Source organism: Pseudorasbora parva, chromosome 23 (assembly GCF_024679245.1).
Source record: "Pseudorasbora parva isolate DD20220531a chromosome 23, ASM2467924v1, whole genome shotgun sequence".
Classification (NCBI taxonomy): domain Eukaryota; kingdom Metazoa; phylum Chordata; class Actinopteri; order Cypriniformes; family Gobionidae; genus Pseudorasbora; species Pseudorasbora parva.
The window spans coordinates 31,639,120-31,651,484 of NC_090194.1; positions in this window are offsets into that span (position 1 = coordinate 31,639,120).

Below are 12,365 nucleotides of genomic sequence, written 5' to 3' on the forward strand. Positions count from 1 at the left end.
ATCCGCTGTAATAACCAAAGACGCATGAAATACCTGGAAAACTGTTAGCATTGCCATTCACCTCAACGGTAGTTCCTCAGCTAATGCATTTAGCCCTGAAAGTATGTAAAATATTTTCGGGGGGAAAAAAAACCCTCAGAAAAGTTTGGTAAAACATCTACTGTAGTATAGTTGCTAACAACACAGAAAAGTTGGTTCAATCTAGAAATTAAACATGTCAAAAGATGTCAGAATCACAGCATGCTGGTTCTGTTAAAATGATCCTCTCAGGTTTGGATCACAGCTCAGGGAAGTAGTCCCATATAGAGGAAATCAGACACTAGCGGAGCTGACATACAACCAGATTAACGGGAATAACTTTGAAAAAGTGCACAGGAAGGACAACTCAGTTGGATGACACGCACACCTACATCCTCAAACCGCAAACTCATTCTCTTTCAGAAGCCACAGAAGAGAGGTGCAATAAGTTCATGACCTTTTTTAGGAACAAAGTAGACAACATCCACTTGCAAATATCTAGCACCTCCGCTCTGCCTGTCCCATCTGCTGATCCACAGCCTGGGACCTTCCAACATCTCTGCTGCTTCTCCATCTTCACACAGCGTGAGGTTAAGGATATCACCACAAAAAAGAAACCATCCACCTGTGCACTGGATCCTTTTCCTACAGCCTTGGTTAAATCTAACCTCTGTGTCTTAAGTCCCTTTATAACCAAGATCATTAATAATTCCCTCCAGGCTGGCCATGTTCCTCCATCTCTTTAAATGGCTATCATCAGACCACTTCTTAAAAAAACATTTTAGACCCAGATGTTATTGACAACTACAGGCCCATCTCCAACCTCCCATACCTCTCTAAGGTGCTGGAAAAAGTTGTTGCTGCACAGCTTCAGGTCCATTTGGAGCATAACAATCTATATGAGAAATTTCAGTCTGGTTTCCGCTCAGGCACAGAAACAGCTTTGGTCAGGGTCACAAACGATCTATTGATGACGGCAGATGCTGTTTCCCCATCCCTTCTAATCCTCCTGGACTTAACTGTAGCTTTCGAGACTGTTGATCATAACATCCTCCTTCACTATTCACATTCCACCATCTCTGACTCGTTCCACAACTGGTTCTCTTCTTATCTTTCCGGGAGAACTGAATATGTTGCATTGGGTTAAGCTACACGTCACCCGCGGTGTCCCTCAAGGCTCAGTGCTCGGCCTCACCCTGTTCATCATCTACATGCTCATCAATTTACTGTCAGTGATTTGTCGTGTTGCATCAAACCATGCCGCATCCATTTTTTTCACGGTCCCGATAATCCTATCCGAAAATCATTTTATTATAAAATAACTGTTAGGCACTTATTTATACACATATTTGCGAAAATAAATGCCTTTCCAATCTGATATGTGATGAGAAAATGGAGAAGAACGAGTATGGCAAAAGGCAGATTTGAACTTGGGTAAATTGCCTCTAACACATCTGCAACGTTCCTTGCTCCCTGCACCACTGCTGCTAACAGGTCACAGACATTTTTTGTATTTTTGTCTGGCCCAACCAGACCTTGATGGGCAGAGTTAGTGTAAATAGCCTCGGCCAACAAGATGGGCTATCTGCACTATAGACATTTAAGGCTGATCTGCTGATGTTATCCGTTGCATGTATTGAAATAGCCAGTGAATAGCAGGATTAGGCCTGTGTGACATTCCAGTTTGTTTTTCATTTGTGTGAAGTCTTCATAATGAATCTCCCGTTCAGCTGCTTCTTATTGGAAGACTGGTTTCCGTGAAACGTAAGATGCTAGTAGTTAAAGTTTACAGGCAGTTTCAAAGAACCCCTGCTCACAAAAACCCCTGATGCTCGGAGATGAGTCATTTAAAACTAACATGTGCAAATGGTCATGTGTGCGTCACACTACACTTAGCATGTAACATAGCAAGGTTAGTTTACAACTTTCCTGAATGAATTTCGCCAACATTTGCTATCTTGTTTGACTTTTTGATGCTTTTTGGACAATCAGATCACAAGTAGACGAGGGTGACATAACCGTTTACACCTGGTGTTTTAATCTCTCTCTGATTTCTTTGAGGGGAGGGTATATAATAGTAGGGTAAACATATGGGTTTATTCATAACTTTCGATCTAATAGACAAAATAAGCATGCAGTGTACATCTGAATGTGACCGAAGACGGAAAAACATAGATGGCAAAAGCTTTTATAAAAAAAAAAAAAGTGCTTGGTGCATTTTTTGTCTTCAAACCAAACTTGGACCTTAAGTCAAAGTTTAAATCATGTCTAGTTACCGCGCCTCCCATAAAGTTTACGCATTAAGTTATTTGTCAGAGAGTAGGCAATCTGAACTAATGTGTTTTCGACTACATATGGAAGTGGTCGAAAGTAGACAAGCCCAAAACGTTTTATACCTGTATTTAGTGCCGTCCACTTGTGATCCGATCGACCAAGACACATCTTAGTACCAGGTGTAAACAGGACCTGAGAAATATCACCTGCAGTATACTATACTGTACCTCATCTATGACGTATGCAAACCACCCCTGAATCGGCTTGTGGAGTTTAGCTGCCTTTACAAAAATATAGTTTTCAAACAACGCAAAATAGCGTAAACTCATGAATTTTTAGACAAATTTATCGCATTAATTACAACTACAATAATAGTTAGTCCCTGTTTACACCTGGTAGCTTGTTTTGGTTGATCAGATCACAAGTAGTGCTAAATACAGGTGTAAATGGGGTCGAAATCCTTTTGAGCTTGTTCACTTTCTACCACTTCCAGAGGTAGTGGAAAACACATTCGACTGGATTGCTTTCGTATTGTAAAGGCCTGCTCTCCACCTTCTGACCTAATGCCTTTCATGGGAAGTGCGCTAACCAAACGGGATTTAAACTTTGTCTGCTGAAGACCCAAGTTTGGTTTGAAGAGGAAAAACCTACCAAGCACAATGTTCTCTCACCATTCCTGATTTCTAACACACTCACAATGCTCAGTTGGTCTTGCGGCTGTCAGAGCAGAAACGGCTTCTGCTTTTCAGGTGTTTTTCCATTGTTTTCAGACGCGTTCATATGTACATTGTGCACGCTTGTTTTGCCAATTACATAAAAAAATCTGAACACACCCATACATTTACCCGCCCTAGACCCTCCCTTCGAAGAAATCAGGACAGAAGTGATTGAAAGTAGACAAAAGAGAAGGGTTAAAACACCAGGTGTAAACGGAAACATGTCTCCCTCATACTTAGGATCCGATCAGTGGTGTAAAGTAACAAATTACAAATACTCTCATTACTGTAATTGAGTAGATTTTCTCAGGAATGGTACTTTGGTAAATGGTACTTTTTTAAGTAGTTAAAAACATGTTACTTTTACTTGAGTACATTTTAAGTGCTGTATTGGTATTTTTACTGCGCTATTTTCCTTAAACCTGCCGTCCATTGTTAATTATTTTTCTTGTCAACGTGATTGGCTAAGACGAATAATCAGTCCTGTGTCTCCGTGCGTCACGCATGTGACTCCCGTCAGATCAGTCAAAGCGACCAGCCTCGAGTGAGGCACGCGTGCTTTATGAAAGGGGGTTGTTGCTCCTTACTACAAAATGACCTCATAATATTACATTTTCTAATGTAAGGTATTCTGTTAGCGCTGCACAAACTCGCGGTGTTATCTGCTGGAAACTTTAGCTTGATGTTTTGCCAGGCTTCAAAGCGCATTAGGCATCAACCGATCGTCTAGATTTGTGTCCCTTATATAGATTTTGTTTAATATGTAAATGCATTAACCTTATTTCTGTCAGCATATTGAAGGGCATATTTTAATATAATGTGTTCTTACATGGCGATTTAAAATTGTAGTCCAGTTAAATCATGTTTTTTTTTTAATTGCAAGCAAAAATAATCAAGTGTGAAAATTGTGAGTAACTCGATTCAGATTTCTTAAGTGTATTCTTTTTACAGAGAAAACATCCATTGAAATTAAAGCAGTACAATGAATGTGTTTTGAAAAGAAATAACTCTGTAAAATTGTTAATGTACAACGTTTCGCAACCTTTTTTAATTAACCTCAAGAAAACCTCTACCTAACGGTTGTCATAAATGTTACCAGATTATTGGTTGCTTTCTCAAATATTATATGGCTATATTTTTAGTGCTAGCAGTCAAAAATAAAAAGTCAAAGAAATATTGAAATACCGTTGCTGATATCAGTTTTTTTTTTTGTTCTTACTAGAACTATATTTTTTGACAAGTAACAGTACTTGCTTTTTCAGTACTCTTTCCACCACTGGATCCGATCAAGCAAAATGCATCTTAAAACCAGGAGTAAACAGAAGTGTGCAAGAAACACACTAGCAGCCGCCCAGAATGCCGAGTGTGCAAAAAAACAAAAAAACATTCAAAATGTTTTACACAGGCAAGTAACACCACAAAACATTTACTTCACTTGTAATATGACTAACCTAGTTCCTCAACAAGATTCTAACCTAAATGTGAAGTAAATGAAATGTTACTAGGACCCGCCTGCAGAGACCCCACTGAAATGAGTTTTTTTTCCTTGTTGCAGTAACACCACAGGGAGAAGGAAAATGTCCCCTCCGACGCTCTGCCACAGCTGTTGCCTTTTAAAACACTCATTGTGCAAGAGGATATACAACAATTGAAACGTGTCCAATGATAACACGCTGGAAAAGTAGTTGCTGTGGGCACATCCACTGTCAGGAAGAGGTTTATCTAAAGACTCTCTCTGGCCAGTTCTAACAGCGCTGTGTAATGCCCTGTTAAACAGTTCATAAGGATATGCTGTCTGGTCATTATTTGTTTTAGAGCGCCATTTAAGTATTAGGGAACACAGAAACAATTGTGTGATTCTGTGACATCGCTGGCAGTTCTTGGAAGGGATGTTGGCACAAGACACTCTTCTATGGACTCCAATCTGTGGCACGCCGTAGGTACTTATTTTGATTAAGTAATTACTTCACGACTGCTAAAAATGGATGTTCTATAGTATGAATGTATGATGGACAAACTACATTTGCCATGTTGTGATTATCATGTGACCTACCGACATCAGTTTCGTCGCTTCACTGTCACTCATAAATCCTCTCCTGTGGCCTCATGGGATAGTAAAGTGCCCATCGTATGCACACTTCAGAATCTCACCAGAAGAAGTAGGGACTTTTTGCCTACTTTACGAGTACTGTGAATTCAGACATGCTTCTTTGGTCACATACTTTTGTTTTGGCCTACTAGAGGACGTGTGGGATTTCATATGCAGACATTCTCTGAAGACAAGTGGCCAAATTTAGTGCTCTGGTACTCTGGGTGGTTGCCAGGGTGTCGCTAAAGTTTGTGAGGGATTTATTTTAAACATGCTTTGTGTCACAAACAAATGCTCCGAAATTGTACCTTTATGGGTCCAACAGATTTAAAAGGACACATTTGTACCTTATGTACCCTTAAATTACTGTTATGAACCTTTTAGGGGTAAGAAGGTACAACGTTTTTTCTTCAATCGTGCTGCTCCAGTGACAAGCTGGTGTACCCCCAAAGGTACAATTTTTCACAAAATGCTGAGTGTGAAAAAAAATTGGCTACTATGTTTTTTGGGGTGATTGCAGGAAGTTGCTATTGCTTTCTATTTACATCTATCTGTCTATCTATCGATCGTTTAACCCATCATCTATATTTTTATCCATCTCTCTATCTACCTAGCTATCCAATGTATGTTCTATCTATCCATCTATTATATTTGATCTGTCTTTCTGTCTTTCTATCCATTGTTTGTTTGTTTGTTCATTTCATCCATCCATCATTATATTTTTTTAACTCTCTATCTATTGTTTGTTCTATCTATTGTTCCATCCATCCATTATTCTATTGATTCACATCGTTTGTTCCATCCATCCATCCATCCATCCATCCATCCATCCAACCATCCATCCATCCATCCATCCATCCATCATTCTATTGTTTCATCATCCACCCATACATCCATTGTCTATCAACCTAGCTATCCATTGTTTGTTCTATATATTGTTCCATCCATCCATCCATCCATCCATCCATCCATCCATCCATCCATCCATCTATCTATAATTAACTTGTTCCATCTCGTTCAACATCCATCTATCTATTCTGTTTTATCCATCCATCATCATTGTTCTATTGCTTTATCTCCGTCTGTCCGTCGGTCCGTCCGTCCGTCCGTCCATCCATCCATCCACCCATCTATCTATCTATCTATCTATCTATCTATCTATCTATCTATCTATCTATCTATAATTAATTAATTTGTTCCATCTCGTTCATCTATCTTTTCTGTTTTATCCATCCATCATCATCGTTCTATTGCTTTATCTCCATCCATCCATCCATCCATCCATCCATCCTTTGTTTTTCCCTCCATTCATTGTTTGTTTAACCCCCCATCCATCTCTCCATCCATCCATCTCTCCATCCATCCATCCATCCAAATTTCATAGTTCCACGAAAAGCCAACTGTAAACCCAAGAGCATACTTTGAAACTATGCACTACACTAAATAACTAATAATGTCACATCAGAAACTTTATTGATCTCCAAGAAATCATTTAAGTGCACATTTTATATCAAATTTGTTACTAAGCACTTAAGAGTCTTGGCACCACATGGTATTTACCCTAGGTTCACAGTGGTTTAATCTACTGTAAGAAATAAGAGCACCTTGTTCCCTTTTCTTAGTAATTGACATAAATACCCTGAAAGGTTTTGCGCTATAAGTCCATATTAAGCAAAGAGAGCAAGGGTTGATTGGGTTCTCTGTAAGTGGGGGGCCAAGGGTCAGGTACAGCAGCTTGAAATTGTTTTCCAGGATCACTTAACATGCACCCCACAGTCTTGAAAGGGTAAGACCACTGATGGGCCAAATGCTCCGCTCACCAAAGGTGTGCCCGCGGGCACCATGGGGCACTGTACTGATGATGATATGTGCCCAGCGCGGCTTCCCATGGAGAGAGCGAACGCTGCCCCAGAGGCCCAGCTGACGTTTCCAGCGCAGATCTACTCATGTGTTGTGTATTAAACAATTATAACCGTTTCATCTGTGGGGGGTTGAGTTATATAACAATACACAGAGAATCTATTCATGGGAACTCACTCTGTAAAAGCTCCTGTTTCCAATTTAACACAACAAGGAGGTTAACAACCCTCCTGTACTAGCCTAAATGTATTGTTTCTTTTTCTGAGATCTCTCGCAATGCTTTAAGAATGGTTTAGTCTTCATCTACGCTGAAAGCGAGATACCCAATGTGGCAAAACTAGTGCACTTGCAGCTACACTTAAAATATAAACGTTATTTATTGGCATCAAGGTTCCATGAAGAACCTTTATAGCGGAAAAATGATTTAACCAGAATGGTTCTTCTGTTGTGTCAGTGCTTTCTGAACCTTTATTTTTTAAGATATATTGATTATAAAATGTTTGCGTGCTGACCATAAAGGAATAGTTCACTCAATAATTAATACACTGTCATAATTTTTCTCACCCTCATGTCTTTCCAGAACACTTTTATAAAACGGAAGATATTTTTTAAAAAAAACTAGGTGTTGTTTTTGCCCTCTCTCTATACAATAAAGTCAATGGGTTCCAATATTGTTTGACTTTCAAAAATCATATTTTCTGTTCTGCAGACGAATGAACGTCACATGGGTTTGTAATGACATGAAGATTGGACATACTTTTCATTTTTGATTGAACTATCCCTTTAAAACCCTTTTATTTTTTGCATCGCTCTTTCTGAAACACATTTACGATCGTGCATGTCCTTTACTAAACAAGACCTTCAACCGTCAAGCAATATTTAACGAGAACAAAATGTGATGTTTTGTGGCAGTTGATCTTGAGACAAATCATTTGGCCTCTTCCATCGCTCTTTACAGGGAATCAAGTTTCATCCTGTTTTCAGTAAAAAAAATCTGTGCAATGGGTTGCAGGAACAATGAATGCAGTCATTCTAGTTCATCTGATCTGAGTCCATGATCGCTGTAGGTAAGTCCTGGGGACCTCAGCAGAGTCAAGGTGGGTAGCCTAATATAAGAAAGACCTCATTATAATCTAATAATTTATGTGGAGAAAAAAAAGGAATTTTTAACTTCTTTTTTAATTGTTGTTTATGGCACGTCATTAGCAAGCTGTAAGTGTATATGCTCTACTAGAGCCCCTTTCACACTGCGATTCCAGCAAATACACGGATAATGCGACCTGGCATTTGTTCCTGGGCCGCTAGATTTGGTCCATTCACACTGCCAGTGAAATACCGTAATAACACACAACGCTTAACGGTCCCCGGTCGAGTCGACACGTGACATCCGGATGTGACGTATAATGGCGAGCGATCTCAGCTTCAGCGCGGATAGTAAGGAGCTCCGTGGTCTCGACTTGTGTCCAGTTTGCGCACATTTCTGCTTGTTTAATTTTAGTTTCTTTTGTATACGAACACTCTCTGTGTTTAAAACACTGACTAGCTCTTCTGGCACTGCAGGGTTGTATTATTGAAAAAACAAGCTCTAGGAGTCGCACGGTAACTACGTACACGTTGCGGCATTAGTTTCGGCTTTTGTTCACACAGCGCTCGTCCCGGGTTGAATACCGCAATATTACTAGGTCCCCGACCCGGGTCGAATTCGGTAATCAATCCCGGGACGTGGTTGCTTTCACACAGAAGGCGACCTGGCAATGTTCCGGGAATATTGCGGGTCCGTCGTGCAGTGTGAAAGGGGCTTAGGTCAGTTATGCTTTAATTCGAATGATGTGACAGAAATGGTACCATTTTGTGTTTTCTGATTTTCATTAAAAAGATCTTTTAACATATTTGTTTTAATTGAGTAATATAAGAATTTAAAGGTGCTGTGTGTATTAATGACAACCAGTGGTTGAAATGGGCACTGCAGTCCAAATTTAAAGTTGTTTAACTCTACTTGGCAGCATCTCTCTACTGAAGCTGTTTTAGTTACTAAAAAATAAGCTAAAACTTTTCAGTTTCTATGCTATTTGACTGATAAATCACAGAACAGTGTTGACAATAAATTTCTTCCCGCCTTCTAAATAAAATATTAATAATTTTATTAACGTGCATTTACCGCAGCGCATTTTCTGTTTGACCCATGGCCTAGCTTGTAGTTGAAGAAACTGAGATAAGCCATAGAAATAAAGGATGCAGCAGCAAACATTAATAGGAAAAGAAAAGGGTTAACATTAATATTACTATTCTAAACCACAAGTGCAGTTATTGCCTACAAGTTACCATATTTTCTGTTTAACTTTTATTAAACTCCAGGTCGAAAGAAAAGTGCATTTTTACACTGACCACATTCTCTGCAGTCCGAGCGCAATACACTGCAAACTCACTTTCGCACATGTCTGAGATGAATCATTATAGGGGTGGTAAAACACATTCGTTCGAAGGCCTGATTGTTTGTGGGGTGCACGGTAAAGTGTTAATGCTTTTATTATTTATAAATTTTTCATATAATTGACCTTTATTCTACACTGCTCTGTCCCTCCTTGTAAAAACCAAGGGGGTAATCTAGCGCTCGGAAAGCGTTCCACCCCTAGGGGCTGCCATTGCTAACCAAGCCATCACCTGCTGTTAGCATCCCATTGACTCCCATTCATTTTTGAGTCACTTTGACAGTGAATAACTTTACATCTGAGGCGTTTAAAGACTCCATTTGTCCATTGTTTATTTCTAAAGAAACACGACAATGCATAAAAGGCTCCGTTACCTTGTATCTTACACTATCGCCCCGTAGAAGCTGTTTTTTGTAAAAATAGGCTAACGATTGCGTCATAACCAACGCGACCCTGTCGCACAGTTGAGAAATTACCGTATAGACCTGAGGAGACGCTCGTAGGCAATCTTTTACTGTCTATGAGACAGTCGGGGGGACGTGGAGACATAAAGTCTGATAAAGTCAAGGGGGAAGAATGGGGAGAAGCCCATAGTGAGCCAAAAGCAACGGGAGAAAATATTTAAACAACGTGATTCAGCTTTCGCTTTCCACATCTACTAGAAGACTCACAGCTGTCAGACAGGAGGCTCACGTCACATCTACGTCGTCAAGCTCAGTCTGAGCCTGCGCAGTTCGCTCAGCCATCAGGAAGTAAGTGCTCCTATACTGACCTCACTTAACGCCGTAGAAGGCAATGGGATCCCTCCGTCCATTTCTTTTACTGTCTATGGTAAAAACAGTCTGATGGTTTCCGGGTCAGAAGTCAGTCCCTCAAAAATACGCAATGGGCTCCGATTGGTTAGCTGGCCCAGCTGTGTTCTGATTCGCTAACCGCCTAGTTCACGTGTTTGATGATCAGTAAGTTATCACGGGCTGTGGGCAGTGTTTTCAACACTGTCAGGGAGTCGGAGCCTGCTGGATTTATAACACAAGATCATCCACTTCACCTGATTTAATGTTAAGTGACATTACGTGAGGGAACAGGGTCGAAAATTATTGTGTTAGCTGTTCGGTAAAGTTGTCTTCTGAAAAAAATAACACCTTGCACTTGAGGATAGCACATTCTGTTATAATTCTACAGTCAAAAAAACAAAATATGTGAAATCGCCCCTTTTTAGCTTCAGGTTCTAAAGGGTTAACAGTGTTGTATTGGTGTATGATCTTATTTTCGGGTGGATGGACTTATCTTCCTATAAGTTAAGAGGTTGTTTTATTGTTTACACATTGGATATCAACCCAATGCAACACTGAATCAATCTATATTAGTTTTTTTAAAGATTTTCTTCTATTAAACTTCTGAAAAGAAGCTGCTACTGTTAAAGATCTAAAACGCCTCCCTGCCGCTTTAACAACCGCCAGCGATCACTTTTAACATCAAGTGACGTCTATTGTACTTATGAGTGGCCTTAGAAGAAAGCGACCTGTAGCTCTGAAGTCTGGTTTTAAACAGGAGCGCAGAGTTAAAGTCTCTTCCCTGCTGGTGCGCTCTGCTTCTGAACCCCGTCGAGAGGGTCTTCTGCACTGACGCATGCTGCAGGAATATGGGTTAAGCTCCTCAGGGCAAGCCCTTGAAGTCATTTGACTGGATACATAAATGTTTAGTGCTTGTTAAGAGCAGATAAAAGTCTTTCCTGCTCAGTGCGAGGAGGTGACCAAAGGTCGAGCTCCGAGATATAAGTGAGACATTGCTACACATATTTAAGTGTTTTAATAGATGGCTCTGATAGTGTCGACATCTTTCTGTACTGGACACGGTCCTTAAATTCAGTTTTGATCAAATTTAAGGCTATAAAAATGCGTAAATAGTTAAAAGTTTGCAATGTTGGTTCAAACACCAATGCAATCTTATTCCTAAATGACAACAATTCACCTGTCTCTAGTAATCCTTTGACAAAATCATACAGGATTTATCATACCGGAGCATTCAGTTATCGATTACATTTTGCCACTATAGGTGGCGATAAGTGACTGTTAAAGATGTACAGTATTTGTCATTGAATCATTTATTCCAGATTCATTCGAAAAAAAGCACTGATTTAATTCAGTAATGAAACAAGGGCTATGTCCGAAATCTCATACTCACTTAAGTAAGTACTTCATGACCACAAAAAAACGATGTTCTATATAGTATGAATGTGTGTAGTATGAATATAATCCGGATGTACTACATTTGCCATGTTGTCATTATCATGTCAGCTACCAACGTCAGTTGCGTTACTTCACTTCCATTTATAAATCCTCTCCCGTGGCCTCATAAGATAGTAAAATGTCCATCATATTCACACTTAAGAATCTCATTGAAAAAAAAAGTAGGTCCCCCGGATATCACCTGCTTCGCAGCATAGTTAATGATATGCTAAAGCCCACTGGCACGTTGATGTGATTGGTTAAAAGATAGTTTTTAACATCACAAATAACATTGATTTCAAACCACTTTTGAGGAGAAAATACTCAGCAATGGTGTTAATATATGAATTTGCCAATGGTTCATCTGAAAGCAGCGGTGTAGCACCAAATTTTGGGCCCTGGGTACAAACCATCTCGCTGGGCCCCGTACCATGTATGTGTATGTATAGAAAACTGACTTCTAAGGGCCCCCTCCTGCCTCGGGCCCCGGTTACTCTGTACCCTTTATCCCCCCAGTCCGACGCCCCTGTCTGAAAGTATATATTTAAAACACAACATACAGTATAAACATTAAAAATATATATTTTTATCACAGGGGTTCTTCAATTACAATTTCAAGAGGTCTTAAAAGGAAGTGTATGCACACTATACTGTCCATGTCCAGAAAGGGAATAAAAACATCACCAAAGTAGTCCATATGTGACATCAGTTAGATCATTAGAATCTCTTGAGGCATCGAAAATACATTTTG